The sequence below is a fragment of the Hyperolius riggenbachi genome, chromosome 1, assembly GCF_040937935.1.
Source record: "Hyperolius riggenbachi isolate aHypRig1 chromosome 1, aHypRig1.pri, whole genome shotgun sequence".
NCBI lineage: Eukaryota > Metazoa > Chordata > Amphibia > Anura > Hyperoliidae > Hyperolius > Hyperolius riggenbachi.
The window spans coordinates 63,781,048-63,808,077 of NC_090646.1; the positions used below are offsets into that span (position 1 = coordinate 63,781,048).

The 27,030-nt window shown below is 46.7% G+C and overlaps 1 protein-coding gene across 4 annotated transcripts in view; it reads left to right on the top strand.

Annotated features, from left to right (window-relative positions):
* LZTS3 (leucine zipper tumor suppressor family member 3) overlaps positions 1-27,030 on the top strand; it is a 149,247-nt gene that overhangs the window by 78,833 nt on the left and 43,384 nt on the right. The window contains exon 1 of one of the 4 annotated variants that reach the window (XM_068274741.1): positions 1,193-1,282. The exons of the other annotated variants lie outside the window; for them this stretch is intronic. The gene's annotated coding sequence lies outside the window, so the exon portion shown is untranslated. Of the gene's footprint in view, positions 1-1,192; positions 1,283-27,030 lie in introns of those variants that run through there. 4 annotated transcript variants of the gene reach the window in all.

The following is a 27,030-nucleotide window of genomic DNA, read 5'->3' on the forward strand; positions in this document are numbered from 1 at the left end:
GTGAGCAGCAGCAAGGTGAGCTGTCATCTGGCTCCCCCTGGGCCCAACTCACCGGCAGCAGAAGAATATGTACACAGCCTCCATATCCCTCTCAGTTCAGGTGTGCTTTGAGGGCAGGTTCACACTGCAGACGTTTTCAGCTTTTTTTCACCTGCATGCGTTTTTTAAAAACGCCCTCCGACCGCGTGGACAATGAATGTCTATGAGAGGGTTCATATGAGCGCGGGTCGTGCGCTGTGCAGCTAGCAAAGTGGTGCGTGTACTATTTTTTAGGCGATTCCGCCTCAATGGAAAGTATAGGAGAAACGCAAATCGTTCACAAAATTGTTTTGTGTAACGATAGCGTTTTTAAGAATAAATATATTGTATTTATTATTTTCCCGGGTCAAAGAGTTCACTTCCTGACTTGCGTCAGGGAGTGAATTACAAAACGCTCGGAAAAAAAACGCTTAAAAAACCACTAAGCACAAAAACGAATCACCCACCCAAGCGAATCGGAAAAAAAATATGCCTCAAAAAGAGCCCAACGCGGACGGACACGCAAGCCGAACGCAATGTGAACAAGGCCTAAATGTGGTTTCCACTAGTCCAACACTCAGTGCATACAACTCCAATAAGGCCTGGAACCCACTGAAATCAGCAAACGCAAAACGCAACCGCTAGCGTTTTGTCTGAGCGGTTTGCAAGCGGATTCATGCGCGTTTTCGGTCGCGTTTTGCAACATTGTATTTTTTTGCCCAGCGGGTGCGTAGCGTTTTGCGTTTTGCGTTTTTATCCTGATTGGTCCTGTGAATTATTTTAATTTTGTTACAGTGTGCTGAACCGCAAAACGCTAGCAAAACCGCTCAGTTTAGGTTTTGCTGAGCGTTTCTGCTAGCGTTTCAATACTTTACATTGAAGCGCTAACGCTCCCAAAATGCTGCACGTCCTGCGTTTGCGTTTCTGAGAAACGCAAACGCTCCTGTGGAAGTTGCCCCATCCATTAACATTAGCCCAGCGTTTTGGCAAACTGCTAGCGTATCGCAGTGCTGCCAAAACGCTGCCAAAAGCGCTCCTGTGGGTTCCAGCCCTAACTCAGTAGAGGCATCTCCCTTTTGCCACAGTAGGAGTTTTGGAGCAGTTAGTTCCTCTGTGAAGGTGCCTTGTTTCTGGCAGTGCTGATAGTAAGCTGAGTAAACACCAGAGTACAGGAGCAAAGGTTGCACTGTGTGTCTGTGGCCTGGTCCGGGGCTCTCGGCATATGGAGAAACTCCGGAGACACGGCTAATACTTCACAGAACCGGTAATTATAACACCTTCACAGCTGTGTGATTCACCTCACGACTGACAACCACTCATAGAATCTTCATTGTGCTTCTGCTTCATGTTCAGAGGGAAGCTCTCAGCAACAGTTGTGTAGGAAGGTCGTGTGTTGTCATCTGTAAACTCCATATTCTACAAATGCCGCAGGACTGACTCACTTACTACAGCAGTGATTGCACAAGTCAGCCATGTAAGGCTGTGAGACCACAGGAAGCACAGTTGGGAACCTAAACTCAGAGGGATATGGATGTTTCTTTTTAAACAATACCTGGCAGCCCTGCTGATCTCTCTGGCTGAAGTAGTGGCTGAACCACACACCTGAAACAAGCATGCAGCTAATCTAGTCTGACTTCAATCAGAGCGCCTGATCTGCATGCTTGTTGAGGGGTTGTGGCTAAAAGTATTAGAGACACAGGATCAGTAGGAGAGTCTGGCAACTGGTATTATTTTAAAAGGAACAAATCACATCTTTCTCAGTTTAGGTTCCCTTTAAAGGCTACCTATTTCTGCCTTTTTAGTGCTTTTCTGGTTTCCTCGATTTGCAACGCCAGAGCGGCAATAAGATTGATATGTTTGTTTCCATTTTACTTGGGTAGAATCTGAAAACCTGGGGAGATTGTCCCGGATTTTCCTTCCGCTACTTCCCTCCCCCACTTTATAAGGCAAATATAAATATATGTATTTGAGGTGAACATAAGAATCAAAATTCTACTATAGTGTCCCAAAATGTGGTGACATGGTGACCTAGACATGTGTATGTACAGTGCTAAGCATGCAAATAACTGAGGGGGAGGGGTACACCCCTCTACCCCCACCTCCGCTTTGAATCTGAACTTAGCTTTAATTTTTTCTTAGCTTTAATTTTTGTTTAGCTTTAATTTTATCACCCCAGTTTGCAAATAGTATCAAATCTTCCAGTAATCTATTGCTTTTAGGTATCCAATCAATTGGCTTACAAATGATGTTCTGCTGCTCATCATTTTCTGTGGAATTAGGGTGGGACAGGAGTTATGGGGGATCGATGGCCCATAGCTTTGCCCTGCATCAAGCAGTACAGCGCTTGCAGTTTGATTGAAGCTGGATAGAGTTCTACTGAAACCTATCAAAATTGTGCTTGCCTTGATAGGAGTTGATCACTATCCAATCGCAATCAACTGTCTAGGCAAATCTGGCCATAATTGACCTGCGTATGACTAGTGGGGATGAGGGAGTGAATCGTGGTGGTCATGCAGTGTATCGGCTCCAGTCTTACTTTGCGAGATTCTCACAACCCTAAAACAGTCAAGTTCGCTATGTGACAGGCAACCACGAAGACGTAGAAGGGACAAAAAACATTTTTTTTCCTGTGTAAACAATTGCAATATTATTGATCTTACATCTGCCTCACTGTACTCACTTTTGTTGCGAGGGGCTCACGAGTAATGATGATTCAAATGAGCCTTAATTGCTGCAGCTGAGCGGCTGGATTGCAAGGGGTTAGTTACCCATGATTCCGCTGTCCGCCCTGCATTCCAAACAGCTTGCACGCGTCCTATTGGTCGCGTTGCAAGCCTCACCACGGCGCACTTCCTCCTTCAAGCCGGGAGTCGGCCCTTTCCCACCACATTCACTTCAATCAAAGTTTCAAAGTGCATGTGTTTTGCCGATCGCAAGGGCACAGTTATTAACATAGCAATTGTGCTGCCCTGTACACAGTAGGGCGATCCTTTTTTACACCCAATCACAAACATAGTACCTGCTGCATTTCTCCTGGGCTAAATGAATGGGAGCGCATGCAAATCGCAAAGCAAACGCGGTGCTATGTGATTTCCTTTCCTTTGCGATCTCCCATTTGAAAAAAAAACTTCCCAACACTTTTTTTTTCTTCCTCTGGAATCACATCATAACAGCCGATCACACCTGTAATCACTGCAAAATGCGCACTCTAGTGAAAACTGTTTTTGCGATTTTTGGAAGATCGCAGGTTTTTTTTTCATGCATACAAATCAAGCTAATTTACATAAGAATGTATCAGATTAATGCACTTTGCATAAAAAAAACTATGCTAGTTTAAATAGCAAAACTTGTGAACAAAGAAAAATGCAGGTCAAATGCAAATAAAATACCGTTACATTTGATATGCAACAAATGCAATGTGAAAATCACATAATGAATAAAATTGCTTATTTCTTTACAATATTCCTTTATAGGTTATTTAGTTCCGGATTTACATTCTGAAACGTATCACTGGTGGTGACAGCTTTATTCCTGCCAGGTGATCTGTACGGAATGTTTGTTACTGAGAGTTCTATGCACAGAGGGAGATACTGCTTGCTCGGCAGTTGGAAAAGGCCATTATATCCCACAATGCAACGAGGGTCACAGACAGCAAACTGTCAACACCATGGTCATGACATCACACTGTGGGAGGGGTTTCGCCACAATATTAGCCATACAGTCGTCCCCCCCCCCCTCCCCCAGCGATGACTTATATGAGAAAAGGGAAAGCTTTCTAATGGTAAAGGAGGTATCAGCTACTGATTGCAACGAGGTTCAATCCTTTTTAGGCTGCATTTCCACTTGTGCGGTGTGGAATCGCCGGGAAATCACCGCAGATGAAATTGCATGCGGGTGCGATTTTGCATGCGTTTTTTCCCGCGATTTCGCATAGGGTAGTAGGTGAGCGATTTTAACCATGTCACTGCCTGTGTAAATTAACATTACCTCCTATGCGAAACCGCATGCCAAAACCGCTTGCGATTTCCCTATTAGATACATTGTATGCGATTCGCTTAGCGGTGTGCGGGGAGCGAATTCTGACGGCTCTGCCGTGCAGATTTTCCCCGCACACAAAAACGCTCCGCACAACGCACAAGTGGAAACAGGCCCATCCACTTGTATTGGCTGTGCGAATCCGCATGCGGACAACGCATGCGGATTCGCTATAGTGGAAATGAGCCCTTAAAGTTCCTCTCTAAGCGCGATTCGCATAAGTAAAAAGTTCACCGCTGCCACGTGATTTAAACACAGAAAAATCATAAAGATTACACAAAAAATAAAACTTCAGGTCAAATGTGAATAAAATACATTAGAAGTGTAACAATTGCGAAATCGCAAAAAAGGCACGATGCGTGTGAATTCTGCTAAGTGTAAAGGGTGCTATATAGTAAATTGGAACCCATGTATAATAGTATTTCCGCATTCCGTGTAAACCTTGGTTCAGTACAATGACTGCAAATCATCTATTGATTCCTTTGTAGAAAAAACGTGTTTATTATTATGCAACAGGCAAAGGTACAAGGGGGCTTAATCATTAACATGCCCTGTGCGGGCTTCCGGGCCTTAGATAAACAGTGTGACACAGGTGAAGGAATTTCTGAAGAAAGGTGACTTATCTCTTCATGCCTGGGTGGTCTGGGCACACACAGGCCGGTTTATAACCTGTCATAATTGGTTCACGGCTGCTTTAATGCTGGATACACACCATGAGTTTCCGCGTCGCACGCGGCCGTCGATACGCGTCGATTCGATTATTTCTGAACATTTCCGAACCAATTTCGATGATTTTTAGGTCGAATGCCATGTAAAGTATGGCAAATCGACCTAACGATCCATCAAAGCTTGAATCGGACATGTCGGAAATAATCGAATCGACGCGTATCGACGGCCGCATCGAACGCGGAAACGCATGGTGTGTATCCAGCATTAGAGCTTCTCTGGTCATAGACGGGATGATCTGAAATAAGCAGACAACCCTGACATTTACTGACATTTATAGCCATTGTGTAGAGCATAGCCGCCACTTTCCCATTACTGCCTGAACTCACTGGAACATGAGTGACCAAAGTACCCAGAAAAGTTATGGGGAGAAACATTACCAAGATTACCATACAGTGTTTGCAGGGATGTTCTGGCCATAATCAGTAAATGATAATCCAATAGCAATGCTATAAAGAGGAACTCCAGTAAAAATAATGTAATAAAAAAAGTGCTTCATTTTTACAATAATTATGTATAAATGATTTAGTCAGTGTTTGCTCATTGTACAATCTTTTGAATCCCTGATTTACATTCTGACATTTATTACATGGTGACATTTTTACTGTGGGCAGGTGATGTAGATGCTGCATGCTTTTTTGGCAGTTGGAAACAGCTGTAAACAGCTATTTCCCACAATGCAACAGGGTTCACAGACAGGAAACTGCCAGGACAGTTTTTTGTGGGAGGGGTTTCACCACAATATCAGCCATACAGCGCCCCCTGATGGTTTGTTTGTGATAAGGAATAGATTTCTCATGTAAAAGTGGGTATCAGCTACTGATTGGAATAAAGTTCAATTCTTGGTCGGAGTTTCTCTTTAAATGAAAGATAAAAAAACCCATTAGCATGCACGTTATGTCTAAAGACATCTTACATGTAACGATGGGTACGCTGTTTGTTGTCGGTCAGCGATTTTCGTCATTTGCAGGCGCTACCATGCCTGATAAGGGCATTGGATAAAAATAAAAAATAAAAAAAAACTCCAATGTGTTTGCATGCCTTCATTTGGCTGACCAATAAGGACAGAAGATATTTGTCATGTGATTTCTGGGAAGGATTGTGCATTGGTGCATTTGTACCTGTCAAGCAATACCTTTTTTCCAGCTAATGGTACAAACGTTCCCCGGACAGCCTAATAACGTCCCTCTTCTGCTGAAGCTAGCAACATTGTGCAAAATTTTCATCTAGTATGTATGGCCTGTTTTAAGGCGCAATCGACAAAATAGCAAGAAGTTCAGTAATTTATTGAAAAAACCTGTTTGGTAACAGCAGAGCAGTGTGGAGTGTCTCTGTGTTGTTACATGCTGTTCTGTGCAGTGATGGCATTACAATAGTAAAAGGCATCCCCAACATCCCTTTAGAACATACATGTCAAACTCCGGCCCGCGGGCCAAATCTGGCACTCAGAGCCATTAAATTTGGCCCTCAAGTGGTGTCCCCACTTTGCATTATGTTTGGCCCATGCTAGACCACCAGGGAAGCTGTATATAGAGCCCTAGAATACCAGGGAAGCCATATGGGGGAGGTAGAGGGAAAGAGCTAAACACTAGGGAACTGTATAGGGAAGGTAGGACTACTAGACACCAGGGAACTGTATAGGGTTTGGAGGGGGGCATTAGACAACTGGGAACTTTGGAAGGAAGGTGGCCAGTAGACATTGAGGTTGGCCCGCGCCCGCTACTAGGTCCCAGTGTACAATTTCGGCCCACTTTGTGTTTGATTTTGACACCCCTATGTTGGTTATACTGCCTCTGCTCCCTCTGAATCTGTCCATAAGTCTTTCTTAACATTTTATTTTATTGTCACAGCTTACATGAACTCCAAGAAGCATTAAACACGCCATGCTTGGGTGATTTCCCCACTAGCTCCTCTGCGTCTTTAAACAGGAACCTAAAGGGTTAAACGTCTGAAGGCCCGCAGGGGAAACTTCTTTTGTACCGCTCTCTCTCCGCTGCCTGGGGGGGGGGGGGGTAGAAAAGCTTGGCCCTCCCAAAAAGGCTTTGGATCCTCTCACAGGCACTTGCAGACAGAGGTTGTTTCTATTGGCTCTCTGCTCCTATCAGTTTTTAGGTAATCCCTCTCTGCTTCTGTGAGTCACGGCTCCTGCACAGTCTTCGCACTGTTTTTGACATACCAGAGATGCTATTCATGTTTCTGGGCTTTAACGCATGCTCTGATCTTCATGAATTGACATTTACTGACATGGGTTGAGGTGTTTACCGCACAAGTCAGTCAATTACCGCACTGCTCAGTAATTTCAGTTTTTCATGCGGTAACAGCATTTATGAATTGACATTTTGCTAAGTGCTCAGTAAAGTCAGCTGTTTTCTGCATTACCTCATGTGGTAATGCTTTATGAATCGAGGCCAATGTCTTATTTTTATAAATTGTTAATTTGGCTAGTTAGTTTTCACTTAACCGTTTTCTTCTTCCAGGTCAGTAAGCCAGCACCTATTCAGTAAGAGACCTTGGTTAAGACTCCCTAAAACTGTTACTGCCTATGGAGAGTGTCTTACTGGCTGCAGCTCTGGGGCTTTGAGTCCAATAGGAGAAAAGCGTGATATAAATGTTCTGTATCTGTCTTTCAGAGCAATTTTGGGTGCCTGGAGTCGGAGTGGTTTTATAAACTGAGGAGTCAGAGGATATTTGTACTGACTCCATAGCCCTGTTACAAACAACTATAGTCAGATGTGTGTACAAGGCTTTAGTGATGTGACTTATTGTGCATCTGAAAATCTGTCAGCGCTATATTAGTGTGTGTTAATAATAGCAGGGAGCCTACGTCTTCCTCCCCTGTGAAAACCAGCAACAAAACCAGATAAAAAACATTCTCCCAGTTGTGACACTGAGTCATAAAAATACACTTTATAAACGGAAATAACAGTAAGGGGAGGTTCAGAAGCTTGCGGGCGGTAAACGTGACGTTTACTGCGGTCGACAAAAACAATGCTTAACCATTTCAGCCCGCGGGGATTTTTCACCTTATGCATCAGAGCAATTTTCACCTCCCATTCATTCGCTAATAACTTTATCACTACTTATCACACTTTATTGATCTATATCTTGTTTTTTCCGCCACTAATTAGGCTTTCTTTGGGTGGTACATTTTGCTAAGAATTATTTTTTTATAAATGCATTTTAACAGAATTAATAAGGAAAAAAATCATTATTTCTCAGTTTTTGGGCCATTATAGCTTTAAAATAATCCACGCTACCATAATTAAAACCTATGTTTTTTATTTGCCCATTTGTCTCGGTTATGACACCATTTAAATTTTGTCCCTATCACAATGTTTGGCGCCAATATTTTATTTGGAAATAAAGGTGCATTTTTACAGTTTTGCGTCCATCACTATTTACAAGCTTATAATTTTAATTTTTTTCGTATAATACCCCCTTCAAACGCATATTTAAAAAGTTCAGACCCTTAGGAAACTATTTATGGCTTTTTTTTTTTTTTCGTAATTTTTTTTTTCCAATAAAAAATTTATTTGGGTAATATTTTGGTGTGGGAAATAAACAGTTAATTTTTAATGTTATTATATGTGTAAATTGTAACGTAAAAAATATGTAGATGTAGTTTTACTATTTGGCTACAAGATGGCCACCTTCTGTTTTTTTTTTTTTTCCCCTCCTTGTGCTTCTCGCTAAGCGGAAGCACAAGGGGGATGCGGAAATTTTTACGGGTAGAAAGACTGAAGCCTCTTGTAAGAGTGCTTCGGTTTTTCTGCTGGGGACACGGATCAGTGATCAGGAACCATGTTCACGTTCACTGATCCCAGGGCTACCAGGGGACACCACGGGGGCGCGCCCCCGATCGCGCGCGGAAGCACACCAAAGCGCGGCACCGCAGCAGAGCAGCCGCCCGGACGTGAGCTTCACGTCCAGGCGGCAGAAATGGTTAAAGTAGACCTGAACTCTTGCACAGGACAGAAATAAAACACAGAGAAATGCACACTGTATGTATTTAGTGAGATTAGCCTGTCTAATTCTCCCTCATTTGTGTCTAATCACTAGCTGTAATCTGATCTCTCCCCTGTGTTACATGACTGCCTATGGCAGAGATGGCAGATAAGCTCATTTGACAGCACTGCATGTTAACAATATGTCTGCTTCCATGAACCACGAAGTAGAAACCGTGCAGATTTATTGCAGGAGTTGTATCAGCTGTAACAAAGAAATGTTTTTGGTTTAAAGGTTATTATGCTGTTGCGTACCTTTTAGAGCAGAGAGGGCTTCCGAGTTCAGGTCCACTTTAAAGGGAAGAACTGCTGCTTCCATTCCTGTTAATGGAAGCAGTTGTTTCTAACGACTGTACCAGCGTTTCCAGTCGTTTGCATAAATGCCGCAGTAGATCCCATTGCCTCATCCTGGATGCTACCTGCCACGTCCGGTTTGGCTAAATTTGGCAGTGTCCTCTCTCTGGGGGTCAAAATGCGGCAACTGAAAAAAGGGAAGCATCGCTGAAGGTGGCCAAATGTTTTTTTGCTCGGTAGTGGAAAATAATTTGTAATCGGCTAAATGAGCCACATCCACTGCTTTCCCCTGAGGCCCGTTAGATCTTCAGTCATGTTTTTGCTAGTATCAGTGCCCCCTCTTGATATGATTTTGTTGCTTCCCATCTCTGTTTCCTAACTTCTAATCCTGAGAAATTAGTCATGTAATTCCAGAAACAGTAAAAAAAAATGAACCGGGCAATCACCGGGCAGCATCTGGGTAGTGGTCCTCCCGACCCGGAAGTAGCTTCGGGGGGATATTAGACCATAACGGAGGGAGAGGGAGGAGTACGAGGTTAGCAGTGGGCACGAAGAGAGCCTCCTACACATGACTGCTCCCGCGTTTTTCAATTTTGACAAGGGCTAAGTTATCCTTTAAAAAAAATACAAAATGAAAAAAACACACAATAAAATATTGTCACTGTACATTGTACTAGGGACATAGTTTAACCACTTCCCCTTCTGCGGGATGAGGATCTACATCCCTGAAAAACTCACCTGACCTCTCAGGGGCGCAGATCCTCATCGGTGGTGCACAGATTGGGGAATAGGAACATATGTTCTGAGGTGTGAATGGAAGTTTCAGTGAAAATGGTTTGCAGATAGGAGCATTCATTTTCGATCTACAGCTAACAGTAGTTTTTGGCATGTTAAACCAATATACCATTCAAAAACTGGCTGTTTTTGCAGTTGAAACAAAATTGACTATAGTAAGCAATGTAATGACCCCTAAACTATGTTCTGAGGTGTGAATGGAATTTTTAGTGAAAACAGTTTGCAGTATTTTGAATATATCGAATCTAGATCAGGCCACAGGGGCGGAGCAAGAAATCATGAGGCCCCATAGCAAAATATTGGTTGGGGGGGCCCCACAAAAAGTCGTAAGACACCTTTGTGCCCTCCCACACACCACAGTTTTAGGTAGCCAGAGGTGGCCCCCCCAGAATGAGGCAAGCCCCCAATAGTAGGTAGCCCCCCAGTATGGATAGCCAGAGGGTCATCCAGTAATAGTCTCCAAGTATAGGTAGCCAGAGGGGCCCCCAGTATTAGGTAGGGCCCCAGTATGGGTAGTCAGGATTTTTCCTGTATTAGTCCCCCAGTATAGGTAGCAGAGGAGCTCCCAGTATTAGGTAGGGCCCCAGTACGGGTAGTCAGGATTTTTCCTGTATTAGTCCCCCAGTATAGGTAGCAGAGGAGCTCCCAGTATTAGGTAGGGCCCCAGTATGGGTAGTCAGGATTTTTCCTGTATTAGTCCCCCAGTATAGGTAGCAGAGGAGCTCCCAGTATTAGGTAGCCCCGGTATAGATAACTTCTCTTCATTGCTCTGCTTGCATTACTCTGCACATCAGGGGACCCACTGAGGACCCCATCATCACTGCCAGCCATTGCCACTGGGCCCACATTGGCTAGGGACCCAATAGCGGCTGCTATGGCTGCAATGGTAATCCCATAGCCATTGGACCTTGTAGACATAGGAGCATAAACCCAGCATGGGTTAATTAAATTTCAAGAGGAAAAAACAAAGTACTTCAAAGTAAAAAAATCTCATCAAATATAAATTGTGCATGCAACACCCTCCACTCTCCGCTAGCACTGAACTGCAGAAACGTGGAGATCAGTGCTTGTTTTTCCTGTGCTGAAGCTTGATAATGGTAGAGCCTATCATCCCCTTAATATTTAACTATCCCACACACAACCCTTCCCCTTCTCTTAACCTAAAAATAAAACACGGACCACCTTGGCATTGGATTAATTTAGGCCAGAGCAGCCCATCTTTATTTAGCCAAAATTAACAATAAACCAAAACATATACAATTCACTAATCAGAGAGCTGGGGTACAGGGGTCCGGAGGTACCAACTGAACGTCCTTTAAACACCTGAGTGACATGCAGCCTTGTACCCGGCCCACAGCCGCGTCTCCCGGCTCGCGGACAGCTGCATGCCCCGGAAAATAATCACCTCATGCCGTGACTTCCCCCAACCGGATTTGTCCCGTGACAAAACCAATAACTGACCTCCGGAGCCCCCTTTTACCCCTCCTGCTGCAATGACAATTTTTTATAACAGACCCCCCTTTCCCCCTTATTATTATTATCTTTCCTTTTTTTTTATATATATATACAACCCCCCAACACCCCTTAACCCACCCCCTTTACACACAAAAAGAGGGAGGGAGGGAGGGAGCTTCTTTCACCAGCTCTGCCAGAAGCCGAATGACCCGCCCCTTCCTTTGGCGCCTACCCCAGCTACCCCCCTGTTCCTTGCACGTACGCATGGAACCACGCCTCCTCCCACTACATTAACCCCTAGCACTGCCGGGGAATCGGCTACCCCATCATGCAGTGCCTTCCGCAAGTCGAGTGCTCCGCTCCAGGCCCCTTCTTGATAATGGTAGAGCCTATCATCCCCTTAATATTTAACTATCCCACACACAACCCTTCCCCTTCTCTTAACCTAAAAATAAAACACGGACCACCTTGGCATTGGATTAATTTAGGCCAGAGCAGCCCATCTTTATTTAGCCAAAATTAACAATAAACCAAAACATATACAATTCACTAATTAGAGAGCTGGGGTACAGGGGTCCGGAGGTACCAACTGAACGTCCTTTAAACACCTGAGTGACATGCAGCCTTGTACCCGGCCCACAGCCGCGTCTCCCGGCTCGTGGACAGCTGCATGCCCCGGAAAATAATCACCTCATGCCGTGACTTCCCCCAACCGAATTTGTCCCGTGACAAAACCAATAACCGACCTCCGGAGCCCCCTTTTACCCCTCCACCACGAAAGGGTATGACCCCTTATACCCTTGAGGCCCCCAACCTCAAAGCTCTCTGTATTCCGTCCTCAATCCCCAGGGCCCACAAATCCATACCAATATCAGTGAGGTGTACTCCATCCCCCCTGAGGAATAACCCGATGTCCTCCTCCAACTCCACATGTCTAATGGCCAACCCACCATTCCTCACAAAAAATCTCGCCACCTCCTTGTTCAGTTTAATCCTGGCCTTATTAACCTTCCGAACTGAATTGGCCAACCTCCAGTACTCCCTTGCCACCACATCCGACCAAACGACCACCGTTTCCGGGAAAAGAGCCCGAATACGAAGGAAATCAAACCTAATTTCCTTAATAATAACCCTGGTCGATCTAGAGGCCAAGTCGTTGCCCCCGACGTGCAGCACCAGGACATCAGGGGCCCTATCAAATCTAGCCAACCTGTGTAATTCAGGCAAAAGGCTGGGCCACACCATCCCGGGAAAACCTCTCCAGTGCATACGTACCTGGGCCCTCGGAAAACCCAACTGTCGGCCTTCCGGCCGCACATCGGCCCTCCTGGCACCCCTACTGACATATGAATGTCCCACAATCCAAACGATGGCCGGATGACCTGCAACAAGAAATCAACGCACTGATAGCAACAAAGAAAAAACTCTTCCCCCAAAGAAAAAAAAAACTCACTACCCCTACACTAAATGAGGCCTAACATAAGATTTGTAACGCATAGAATCCCAGCGACCGATACGCTTAATAACCCCCTCCCCTAATCCCCAGCGCGACGCCTCCGTAGCTGCCCCGATTCTGAAGGAATGGGAGGCAAACTCGGAATACGGGAGCCCAAGGGACCCCAGACATTTGCGAAACACGGCCACAAATTGAAAACGGGACAAACTAGACCCGTCCTGATGCGACAAAAACACTGGCGCTTGAGGAGGCCGGACCAACCGGAAGCGAGTGACACTGCCGTGGGGGCACAATGGCCCCCCGATCGGGAAAAGGATGATATCTCTCCCTTTTCCCGACTGATCGGTCTTGGACCGTTGCAACCGAATCACCACCGAATCACTAAGCAATGTCGCATGCTGTGCAAAGATGCCTCCCACTCCCCGTTTGCTGCGGCTCACTAGTTCCCCCACCCTGAAAGCCCCAAAAAAGGCCAGAACAAATGCTGTGGAGAATAAAGTGCACTCATAACTGGAGGAACAAACATCCGGCAAGACACCCAGCAACCTTCCAAGCAACTGGAACGTGACCGGGCGCCTAGCTTCCCGACTAACCACCCCTTTTCGATAACCCTTCAACGCCTGCCGAACCCTAAAGTCTTTAGTCATATCTGACAGCCCTCTAACCTTAAACCAAAAGGCCATTGCTGCCAACTTCTTTGCTACGGCTGACGCGGACACCCCTTCTACAAAATTCCTCCCCAAGAAATACAATAACAGGCACAGTCTATCCTCATCCGAATCACAACCCCCGACCTGCGACATCAAAGCATCCCACGCGTTCCATACCAACGTGTATGCTGCTGAAGACGATTCCGACAATGATCTCCCGATCATCTGGGACACAGACTGAAGGGAATCCTCCACACCATGGATGGGCAAGGAACCCCACGCTCTTCTGCCGTGGGAGCCGCCGCCCGGAATCTGTCCCACTGAAAGCGAGAAAGCGCATCAGCAATCACATTGTCAACCCCAGGTACATGCACTGCAAACACATATGTGTTAAGGCGCAAACACTCCAACACTAATTGTCGCAGCAGGCATATCACCGGCGGGGAAGACGCCGAGCAATTATTGATCGCCGAAACCACTCCCATGTTGTCACAGTGAATCCTAACTCTCCTGTTTGCCAGCTGCTGGCCCCAAACCTGCAGAGCCACAACTATGGGGAACAACTCCAACAGTACCAAGTTAGAAGTAAAGCCAGCCTCAATCCATGAAAAATCCCAGGGGGCCGCGCACCATTGCCCCCCCCCCCAAGAAAGCCCCAAAACCATGAGACCCTGACGCGTCGGTAAACAATTCCAGCTCCGAATTACTAACCGTGTCCTGCATCCAGAACGCCCTGCAGTTGAACTCCTCCAGAAAAATCAGCCAAACTTGAAGATCTGCCCGAAGATCCGCCGTCATGCGAATACGGTGATGCGGGGCCACTACTCCTGCTGTTGCCAATGACATTCTCCTGCAGAATATACGCCCCATAGGCATAATTCTGCATGCGAAATTAAGTTTACCCACTAAGGACTGCACCTCCCTCAATGTCAACTTTCTTCTGCGAACCGCCAGCAAAATGGCCCCCCTTAAGTCATCTACCTTGTCTTGCGGGAGCCTGCATTCCATTGCCATCGTATCAATGGTGATACCCAGGAATTTCAATACCGTAACTGGCCCTTCCGTCTTTTCTTCCGCTAGTGGGACCCCGAGGCGTTCACAAACATGTCTCATCGTGGCCAACGCATAAGCACAATCCGGCGAACTACTCGAACCCATGAACAAAAAATCATCCAGATAATGGATGACTGACTGTACACTGGACACGTCCTTCACCACCCATTCCAAAAAAACGCTGAATTTCTCAAAAAACGCACATGAAACCGAACAACCCATAGGAAGGCATCTATCTACAAAATACTTACCTCTCCAAAAACAACCAAGCAAACGAAAACTGGATGGGTGAACTGGTAGCAACCGAAAAGCCGACTCGATGTCAGTTTTCGCCAAACGCGCACCCCGCCCCAAACGCCTAACCCAACTCACCGCCGCATCAAAAGAAGTATAAACCACTGATGCGTCGTCCTTGGACAACCCATCATTGACGGAATCACCCCGTGGAAAGGAGAGGTGATGAATCAATCGGAAGGAACCCGGCTCCTTCTTTGGCACCACCCCCAAAGGTGACACCACCAGATCCGCTAAAGGACAATACTGAAAAGGACCTGCCAAGCACCCCGCCTCAACCTCCTTTTTAATTTTACTATCTACAACCTCAGGGTGCTCGTTAGCGGATTTCAGATTCCTAAAAGGGGGGCTACACTGCAACGAGCAACTACTAGGAATGACAAAACCGTCCTGAAAACCTGCCCCAAGAAACTCAGCTACCTCCCGATCAGGAAACCTGCTTAGGTACCCCGCCATCTCTACCACCCTCACCGGCGTCGTCCCTTTTGTGCCCAGCGTCTGTATGTCTGCTTCTCTTTTGCTTATAGCATCTAGCTGCTGTATGCGAGCCTCCGCAATTGGAGCACTCATGCTTGAAGCGACAGGACTGGCCGAACCGACATGCTCCATCATTATACTGCCAGCACACCCCTTTTCCTTTTCCGGCCAGCTGACCGCCCGAAACCGATCCACTGGCCGTTGTTGGAAAGGACTGCGGGCTCCTAGAGGGAATCATGAGACGCATCCATAAAGTAATGTCCTTATGGTCCCATCTCACAGCAGACCGAACCGCCTTCGTCTGTCTAAACTGCTCATCGTAACGCAACCAAGCGTTACTGCCGTACGATCGATGAGCCTCACCTATCGAATCCATATAACCAAAAAGAGCCGAGCAATGCTCCGGCTGCTTTTCACCAATCACACTTGCCATAATTGAGAACGCCTGAAACCAATTTTGGAAAGTGCGCGGTATCAACCTATACCTGCGCTCCTCCTCCCTCTTCTTCTCGTCCGGCTTCCCCTTATCTAAGTTGAACTTTTCCAGAGGAAGCAAGGAGAATATTTCTATATACTCCCCCTTCCAAATCCTCTCCTTAACTTCCTGTTTTAAGTGAGAACCCAGGAGACCATTAAAACACACATACAACTCCGCATGCGCCGCGTCCGCTAACCGCACCTGCCCAGCCCCATCAGACTTCCCTGCTTCACTTGAAGATGTCTCCGTTTGCACCGCCGCCTCCGCCTGTGCTCCCCCCAAACCCAATGATGCTGGTGCCTCCACCTGCACCACACCTTCCGCTAGTGGAACCCCGACCTGCGACGTAACTCCTGCAGTAGGAGCCAGTGTACCCGGGACCCCTGGCCATGAACCACCAGCCAACTGCGTCCAGGCATTCACTGGCGATGACAACAGACCCCCTGTAACTCCACCAAGCACCCCCGGAACATTTGACCCCCCACCAAGTTCCCCCTGTGTCTGCACTGAATGTGAAGCCCCCAATAAACCAGGCCCACTACCTAAACCCCCGGAATTACCCCCACACATCCCTAACAACATTGTGGCTAACGCCCTAACCGCAGCTAAATTGGCCTCACCTGGCTGTTCCGGACGCAAGTCCCTGCCAGCCGTCACTCCGGATCCATCCGCTGCGACCACTTCTCCTTCGCCTGCAGATTCAGCCTCGGAAGTAGAACTGCCCCTGGCCGCCTGGCCACTGGGCCGCCGGTTGCGATGCTCCACCTGTTGCCTCCCGCTGTCCTGCCTTGTCTTGCCTTTCTTCTTGGGCACAGCTGCCCGGCCTCCCGACTTGGACTTGCTGCTGGAACTCCTTCCCCCACCAAGGCCCGAACTGGCCGCCGCCGTTTGGGATGGGGCGGCGCCCGCAGCACTGGCATCCTTGTTCCTGGCCCTCTTAGTCTGCCGCGCAGAGCGGGGACTAATGGCCGCATGACCTCCGGCTACCACCACACTCCTGACAGCGGGGGCCACACCTGACGACCCCTCTCCTGGAGAGCCCTGCCGGCGAGTTGGATTCCTCCCACCAGCCCCCTTAGAGCCATCTGACACTCGCTTCGCAGGGGGAGGCGGAGGGTCCCCGTGGGGGCTCCCTGCCCGGCGCTGTGCCCTTCCGTGAGGCTCTGGGCTGAGCCGATCCGGTGGGCGGGACGCTCTCCTCTCCCCTTCTGCTGGGGTCGGAGCGCTGGTCGCCGCATCTGCAGCCAACTCCCCGGGCGCACCAGCCTCCGCAACTCTGCCTGTCCCCATCGCTGCCAATTGTACCTGGACCCAGGATGGGCCCCGTGAAGCGGCTTCTGCCCGGATCCGGCCAACTAACTCCTCCAGGTTCTCCATTTTCTTGTGCGGGCGTTCGGCTTGGAGCTTCTTTCACCAGCTCTGCCAGAAGCCGAATGACCCGCCCCTTCCTTTGGCGCCTACCCCAGCTACCCCCCTGTTCCTTGCACGTACGCATGGAACCACGCCTCCTCCCACTACATTAACCCCTAGCACTGCCGGGGAATCGGCTACCCCATCATGCAGTGCATTCCGCAAGTCGCGTGCTCCGCTCCAGGCCCCTTCTTTTAGCTTGTTGTCATTTAGGGCTGGTGCACACCGAGCGGCTTTTTCAGCGTTTCTGCAGCCGCTTGCGTCAATGTATCTCAATGGAATGGTGCACACCAGAGTGGGAGGCGTTTTGCAGAAACGAATCCTCCCGGGGTGAGGTATAGGAAAAACGCAAACCGCTCTGAAAAACGCCTGTTCAGAGTGGTTTTGCCGACGTTTTTGTTACAGAAGCTGTTCAGTAACAGCTTTACTGTAACAATATATGAAATCTACTACACCAAAACCGCTACACAAAACCGCAAAATGCTAGCTAAAACGCTACAGAAAAATAAGAAAAAGCGTTTCAAAATCTGCTAGCATTTTGCGGATCTGCTAGCGGGTTTTGGTGTGCACCAGGCCTTGATGTGTACAAAACACACTGATACCTTCATATTGGTCTTCGGGTGATTCTGATTGGCCCGGGGGCCACTACGTGCGACTTCCTGATTTCATAAGCCGGCCGTGGTGTCCAAAAAATACGCCATGCAACCATTTGTGATCGCTCTGCTCTGCAGCGGAGACACTGTCATAAGGTTCCACTGTTGCAGAGCTTTGCCAATCGTTAGCGATCAGAAAGTGCTACAGGAAGTGATGTAGTGGACACTGGCCCTTACACCATTTTATTTATACCTACAGCTTTCTACAGGGCTGTGGAGTCAGAGTCGAGCAGTCGGAGCCATTTTGGGTACCTGGAGTCGGAGGTTTCATAAACTGAGGAGTTGGAGTCGGATGATTTTTGTACCGACTCCACAGCCCTGGTTTTCTATAAATTTGATATTTTTTGTCAGATAGTGTACTTCTGATTGTGTCTGTAGCTGCAGGTTAGTGTACTTCTGATTGTGTCTGTAGCTGCAGGTTAGTGTACTTCTGATTGTGTCTGTAGCTGCAGGTTAGTGTACTTCTGATTGTGTCTGTAGCTGCAGGTTAGTGTACTTCTGATTGTGTCTGTAGCTGCAGGTTAGTGTACTTCTGATTGTGTCTGTAGCTGCAGGTTAGTGTACTTCTGATTGTGTCTGTAGCTGCAGGTTAGTGTACTTCTGATTGTGTCTGTAGCTGCAGGTTAGTGTACTTCTGATTGTGTCTGTAGCTGCAGGTTAGTGTACTTCTGATTGTGTCTGTAGCTGCAGGTTAGTGTACTTCTGATTGTGTCTGTAGCTGCAGGTTAGTGTACTTCTGATTGTGTCTGTAGCTGCAGGTTAGTGTACTTCTGATTGTGTCTGTAGCTGCAGGTTAGTGTACTTCTGATTGTGTCTGTAGCTGCAGGTTGTTACACATACAGTTTGGCAAGATTCTGTTACTTTGAAGTACTTGTTTTTCTTGATCTTCTTGCAGGTTCATTATTTCAACCATCTCATTAGCTCGGAATGGCAGGTCTCTCTCCGTTTGTGTATTGTGTGTATTTTGCTGTTTTTCTCCCCCCATACCCCCTCGTGCATGTGTATGTGGATTGTGCATGGAGTTTGTATGTTCTTCCCGTGTATGCGTAGGATTCCTCCGGTCACTCCAGTTTCCTCCCATAAACATAGCTGCATTCTGCTGATCAGTCTTGCTGCACTAGTGTCTGAATCACACACCTGAAACAAGCATGCGGCTAATCCAGTCAGACTTTAGTCAGAAATGCCTGATCTGCTGCATGCTTGTTCAGGGGCTGTGGCTAATATTAGGCTGGGTGCACACATAACATAATGTGAAAGGCTGTGTTTTATGTCACGTTTTATGTTACTGTTGTTTGCATTTTTGCTGCATTTTCAGTGCGTTTTTTCTACCGTAGATGCGTTTTTTGCGTGCGCTTTAATGCGTTTGCAATTTGCATATACAAAAAGTATATGCGGTTTTCTTTTGCATTTTATGCAAATCACTAGGAAGACGACTGGAAGCAGAAATACATCATAAAACATCGAAAAACGCATGAAAAACGCATGGAAAATGCATACCATGGCGTTCCCATTGACTTTCATTATGTGCATTTTTTGATGCATTCCTGAATATTATGCAACAAAACCAGCGTTTTTAAAAGGGCAGGTTTGAAAACGCATAGACAACGCATATGCGTTTTTAATGAGTTTTTTCCTGCGGCCCATAGACTTCCATTAGCGGCAGAAATGCAGAGTTTCTGCTATGCGTGCACCTAGCCTCAGAGGCAGATAAATCAGCAGGATAGCCAGGAAGGAAGTAAATATGGCAGTCTCCATATCCCTCTCACTTTAGGTGCCCTTTGAGATGGGTACACATGCTTTAACTACACTACAACTGCTCCATGCCAACGGACGTGGCCGCTGCGGCAGCCCCAGGACCGCCTAACGCCAATTGGCTTCAGGTCCTGGGGCCGGCTACTGCAGGAGATCTCCTGCTTGAGGGGCGGAGCTCTGCCCTGCCTTCAGTCTCAGAGCGGCGAGACTGTTAGACGGCAAAACCGTCGTCTTTCTACTGAGTACAGCGCTGCGATCAGCAGCATCGCTGTACTGCGGACAGCCGTGTGACACGGCTGTCCCCCTGGGGCACCAGAGAGCTATCGGCTCTTATAGGCTGAAGCCTATAACAGTCGATGGCAGATTGGCTTGCAGGAGGGTGGGCTGGAGGGAGAGGGGGAAAAAACAAAACAAAAACACATTTATTTGAAAAAAATAAATAACTATAAATATTTGAAAAAAACGATCAGACCCCACCAGCAGAGAGCTCTGTTGGTGGGGAGAAAGGAAGGGGATCACTTGTGTGCTGTGTCGTGTGGCCCTGCAGCTTGGCCTTAAAGCTGCAGTGGCCAATTTACTGAAAATTGCCCTGGTCTTCAGGGGGTTTAACACTGCGGTCCTCAAGAGGTTAAAATAGTTTTTGGTCCTGGAAATCCGGCAAGAAGGCAGATTTTTTTTGTCATCTTGACCTTTTCGTTATCCCCATTTACATTCAGCAGTCCGGCTTATGTACAAAAACTCCCAGCTTCACCATAGTGACTTAGATTGTAGTACATTATGCAGTATACCCACTTGTACAGTACTTTCCCTAATTTCAGCTTCACAAAAAAACTTCCTAAATCTATATATTGATGTACAGCAAAGTCCCAGTTATTCGGAACTCAGGCAACTCAAAGTCTCAACTAACTGGCATATCTGAGGGGATAATGGGGACTTGGTTCTCGGCGGGTTTTGAGGCTTTTAAAATACTTATTGAACCTCCAGTCATGTCTAGCAGCCTTCCTGTAGCACCTTGCGGGCTTATAGCAGCTTCCGGCACACGCAAGTCAACATGTCACCTGACCCGATGCGGGTCAGGTGACAATCCAGCTTCCGTGCACGGTAGAAGCTGGGAAGCTGCTAGGTGCTGCAGGAAGGCTGCTAGATGTCGCTGGAGGCTCAGTAAGTATTTTTTGGGGGGGAGGATTGTGCTCTTTAGGCCTGTTGCTCAAGCGATTCCCGCCGGTGCCAGATACCAGGGACCAGGATATTAAAGAGGATCTGTAAGGTGAGGGTACTCACCTCAGGAGGGGGAAGCCTTTGCATCCTATAAAGGCTTCCCCCGTCCTCCTGTGTCCCACGCTGGTCTCACTGCAGCCCACTGAACAGCAGCCATGTAAATATTTACCTTCCCAGCGCAGGCGCAGTAGTGTCCCTCGGAAATAGGCGGAAATAGCCAATCGCAGTCGGTCCGCTCTACTGCGCAGGCGCAAGTCTCCTGCGCCTTCACAGTAGAGCGGACCCAACTGAGATTGGCTATTTCCGCCTATTTCCAGCGGAGAGTCGCAACAGCACCCCCGCTGGAAAGGTAAATATTGCACAGCCTGACAAATTGTCAGCTGTGCATTTGGTGGGCTGCAGCGGGACCATGTGAGATACAGGAGGACGGGGAAGCCTCAAAAGGATCCAGAGGCTTCCCCCTACCGAGGTGAGTACCCCCCAGGGGAACTTTTTTCAATACAGAGTCTCTTTTTATGTTTAAAGGATACCCGAAGTGACATGTGACATGATGAGATAGACATGTGTATGTACAGTGCCAAACACACAAATAACTATGCTGTGTTCCTTTTTTTCTTTCTCTGCATGAAAGCGTTAATATCATGTATGTATTAGTGTCTGACTCAGTCCTGACTCAGACAGGAAGTGACTACAGTGTGACCCTCACTGATAAGAAATTCCAACTATAAAACACTTTACTAGCAGAAAATGGCTTCTGAGAGCAAAAAAGAGATTAAAAAGGGAAATTCTTATCAGTGAGAGTCACATTGTAGTCACTTCCTGTCTGAGTTAGGACTGAGTCAGCCACTAATACATACCTGATATTAACTCTTTCATGCAGAGAAAGAAAAAAAGGAACACAGCATAGTTATTTGTGTTGTGTGTTTGGCACTGTACATACACATGTCTATCTCATCATGTCACATGTCACTTCAGGTATCCTTTAAGTATCCTAAATAATTTACTGCATTCTACTATTACGGTTCCTCTTTAAAAGAGTCCAATAACCCTCTGACGTGGGTTTCCCCAGCGCAGAGGCCCGCGCGGCTGGCATCTACAGTAGTGACTGGATGGTGGAAGTGAGACTGCTCTGCTGTAGTCTCCACTGATTCACAGCTTGTCCTCCTTGTAAACCAAGTGGGACCGAATCTCCTTTATAAGTGTGAAAAAAACTGGATGATTCTCTAACTTGTCTAATCCCTGAGGAGCATGCTTATTCTTGGGGGGGGGGCATAGATTGGAGTTTTGGTAATCAAATCCCCCCTGCAAGTTTTAAGCTCACACGGCACAGGCAGCGGCGAGTTATGAGTTCTCTGTGCAGGAGGGAACTTTACGCATAACCTTTTCTTCAACTCGCTTTCATCTGCGGCACTTGCTGCAAACACTTAACTGGGGAAATCTCTCGACTGAGAAATTGATTTTGACAGCGGCGAGGCCGGAGCGACGTAGGGAGGCGTAGAGGGAGGAGAGCCAAAAGTTCACAGCCGAGGCGAGACGCTCGAGAGGGACCAAAACTTCATACACGGGCAAACTTGTTAACGAGGAGACAGATGACGTGCCATACATCCTAACCAGCCACATGCTGGATCGCAGGGAGGCGCACTGAGAATTGATGTATTAATTGTCATAAGAAGGCGCTTCTGACCAGGTCTGGGGGGTCAGTACAAAAATCATCCGACTCCTCAGTTTATGAAACCTCCAACTCCGACTTCAGGTACCCAAAACTGCTCCCACTCCTTATTCCAATACTAACCAGGGCTGTGGAGTTGGTACAAAATTCATCTGACTCCGACACCTCAGTTTATTGAAACCTCCGACTCCAAAATTGTTAAAACTTTACAGCCCCGCTTCTAACTCCACAGGCCACCTACACTACACCACTGTTACAGCTATCTTTAAAGTTGCCCATTTGTAGGCCGATTTACTGACCATTTTTGCTAATCGTATCGAATCGGCAGAAAATCGGTGTCTCAACATGGCCGCCCTATCAATTGTTTTTATCCATTTCTGGAAAAAAATGGTCGAAAGGATCGATGCTGGTAAAATCTCAGTCGCAAGGGCTCGATTGGGTGCGTGGACCGCGGAGGTGACGGTGTACAATACGGGCCCCTGGCTGGTGTCTCCCCAAGTGTATCTGTGTCCCCGTATGCCCATATGCACTGTATAAAGGCTCAGCTCTGCATTGGCGTGACTCCCGGCCTCTTCTGGTGTCCACCATTACCAAAAGCACCACAGTACCACGTGACTCGACACATGTTGTGACATCACACATGTACCAGTGCCATATGGTTCCGGTGCTGGCGGTGGTAGGTGACACCTGTGGAAGCCTTGTTGGGCACAGGAGGACACATACATTTGGCAAGGGGGCGACAGAGGCCCCAGGCTAGGCCAATTTCTAATAGACTTCATGCTGAAATTTATCAGAAATTGGTTTGCAGTGTACAGGCAGGCAACAGATCCCTCTCTGATCAGATGTGATCAGAGCGGGATCTATCTCATGGTCGCTCTGCCCATACATCGAGTAATGTACGGTATGTTCAGCTTTAGTTAGTCGTGTAAAGCCCATCAAATCCCAGAATTGAAGAAGACAAATTCTATTAAGCATCAGATTGTCAGTATGTTGTGTGAATACTGTAAAAATGGCAGATTCAAGCAAAGCAATAAACTGAATACCTGTTTTATTGGCCTGCTGTGCTTGCCACTGCAGTGCAGCTTGCTTCCTACCCTCTCTGGATACAGCCGCTGGGTGGGTCAGTCAGGCGTGACCACGTGACCCTCAAAGTAGGAAAAAACAATACCAGGCTACATTTCCCTAAATCCCTGCATTACAGTATAAACCATAGGGTTGATTTCCCAAAACTATCCTCACAAATTATCTCACCTTACTTTTTATTTACCACAGTTATACGGAGACATAATTTGTGAGGTAAACAAATCAGGAAAGATCCTTTGTCAGGTAAAACAGATGTGGGAGTTGATTGACAAATAACGAATGGTCTGAAACTCAACATTTCTTCTTTGCTTTAAAACATTATTTACAGCATAAAATCTACTACCACAAAAAAAAAACCCACGCACAAAAAAACAGGGCCCGTTTCCACTTGTGCGGTGGGAATCGGCGCAAGAAAAATTTGCATGCGGATGCAAATTTCGCATGCGGTTGTATGCGAATTTTCATGCGAATTCGCATACGATTTTGCATGGATGACTATGTATGCGAATTTAACCATTGCATTGCCTGTGTTCTCTTCCATTGTTTCTATGTGAAATCTTATGCGAATTTGCATGAAAATTTGAATACCAAAACCACATGCGAATTTCCTATTAAATACATTGTATGCGAATCGCATAGCGATATGCAGTATGCAAGTTCTAATGGCTCTGCCGTGCAGATTTTTCTGCACAAAAAAATGCTCAGAAATCCTGACAAGTGGAAACAATCCCATCCACTTGTATTGCAGAAAACGCATGCAGATTCGCTCTAGTGGAAACGGGCCCTTAAACAGAGCACTTTGTTCTTCAGTGGGAAGCTTCTGGTCGCACAGAAGAGGTGATAATATTTAAAGAGGTGATAACATTACCTTTTGTTTACTTGCATTTGTCCGATACATTTAGTTAACATTAGAAAAGTGCTGAAACTGAGCTCTCTCTGCTTATAATATGTGTGCAGCATGTGTGCAAGTGATTACTAGATATATCTTAATGTATAAATACAGGGCCGGCCCTACACTTTTTGCCGCCTGAGGCAGAATTTTAAAAATCGAATAGTGGGCGGCATTGCAGGAAGTGACGTCAGTGGAGCGCTCGCTGGAACGCGGAAAAAATGAGTTATCCCCGCCCGTTGCCTCTTATCTATACGCTGGTACTTAACTATTTACAGCTGGAGGTGAGTGCAGATCGGGGGACCCAGGCAAGGGAGGGGGGGTCCGACCCCACCGCTAGGCCCAATTCCCCCTTTCTGCGGGCCGTCCCTGTATAAATACAGCAGCTATGCAAGAAAATGCAATGGGAGCTTTCAGAGCATATAAACTGTACTGGGAATATGTAAACAGACAATATTATTTGTGCACAAAAGCAAATATGGTAAATGTATGGGTGATCAAAAGTAGGAAAATGTATTTTTATTGAATGTTATGAGTTTTCTCCCACTTTAATGATGCTATGACAGTTTACGGCAATAATACTGGTACTTACAGCGGCAAAGTACTGTGCATTGCGCAATTAGCACAACTCACTGTACATGGGTAATGTGAAAATAGCATTACCTAAATGGTAAAATAGGTGCTGTGTAGACTGCAATGTTAAGTGTCTGATAAATTGCAGAGTGTCCGTAACATTTAGCAGCCAGGGCGGTGCATATATCAGCGGGGATTGCGCGGGGAGGTTAATTTAGTGTTAGGCATTGCTAGAGAGAGTGTAGAGAAACCGAGAGCCCAATATAGTGTAGTATGTTAAGCATAAATGAAATAAAGGTTATCGTGAGAAAATTATACTCACAAACATGGGTTACCACTAGTGGTGCTCAGCAGAGCTCGAATATTCGAGTAGCTCGAATATTCGAGCTCTTTTCCAGCTATTCGAGCTCGGTATTCGAGCCCCGAATAGCTGGAGCTATTCGAATGGGCTATCCGAGTACACTCGAATAGCCCATTCACTATTCAAGCTATTCGAGCAACCCGGCGCTATTCGAGCTCGGTACCGAGCTCGAATAGCGTCATAGCCCAGATTGATGTCCTTAGAGCCAATCAGAGGGCTCCCAGGCCCTCTGACGGCAGCCAATCACAGAGGGGGACCCTGGCCAGCCCCTACCCTATAAATAGCGGCCGCCATGTTCCGTTTCTCCATGCTTGCCTGAGACTTGTACAGAGAGAGAGTTGCTCCTTTGTGCTTTGGCTTAGCAAGAGCTCTATTGTGGTCATTTACCTAGCGTTTTTGCTCACATACACCTCCTATACACACCTATATTGTTGTTAGTTATTTAGACATTGTATTTTAGTTAGTAGCTTGTGTGTTACATTAGAGACAGGCAGCTGCTGCAAGCTTACAGGTTTAGGCCTCAGGGGGGCCTTGCCTCTGTGGGCAGCTGTCCTCTGTTTATTTCTCTCATCTATACCAGTATTTCTGCTGTCCTTTACTAATAGTATTGTAGTTATACTGTACTAGGAGTAGGACACTCACTGACTGTCACTGTTTATAGGCTACTAGCTAGCTCCTGCGTGTGTGCACTCACTCACTGTCTGTGTGTACACACACTCTATTTCCTTCTGATTACTGATAGATTATTGTTAGTTAGTTGTACTTACTTACTACTTACTCTTACTGTACCCGTAGGGACACTCACTGTCACTGTTCATATAGGCTACTAGCTCCTGCGTGTGCGCACTGCACTCACTGTCTGAGTGTACACACACAACACACACTCTATTTCCTTCTGATCGCTGATTGATTATCGTAATTAGTTAGTTGTACTTACTGTTACTACTTACTCTTACTGTACTAGGAGTCTAGGACACTCAGTCACTGTGTTCATAGGCTACTAGCTCCTGCGTGCGTGCACTCACTGTCTGAGTGTACACACACCCACACTCCATTTCCTTCTGATCGCTGATTGATTATTGTAATTAGTTAGTTCTACTTACTGTTACTACTTACTCTTACTGTACTAGGAGTCTAGGACACTCAGTCACTGTGTTCATAGGCTACTAGCTCCTGCGTGCGTGCACTCACTGTCTGAGTGTACACACACCACCCACACTCCATTTCCTTCTGATCGCTGATTGATTATTGTAATTAGTTAGTTCTACTTACTGTTACTACTTACTCTTACTGTACTAGGAGTCTAGGACACTCAGTCACTGTGTTCATAGGCTACTAGCTCCTGCGTGCGTGCACTCACTGTCTGAGTGTACACACACCACCCACACTCCATTTCCTTCTGATCGCTGATTGATTATTGTAATTAGTTAGTTCTACTTACTGTTACTACTTACTCTTACTGTACTAGGAGTCTAGGACACTCAGTCACTGTGTTCATAGGCTACTAGCTCCTGCGTGCGTGCACTCACTGTCTGAGTGTACACACACCCACACTCCATTTCCTTCTGATCGCTGATTGATTATTGTAATTAGTTAGTTCTACTTACTGTTACTACTTACTCTTACTGTACTAGGAGTCTAGGACACTCAGTCACTGTGTTCATAGGCTACTAGCTCCTGCGTGCGT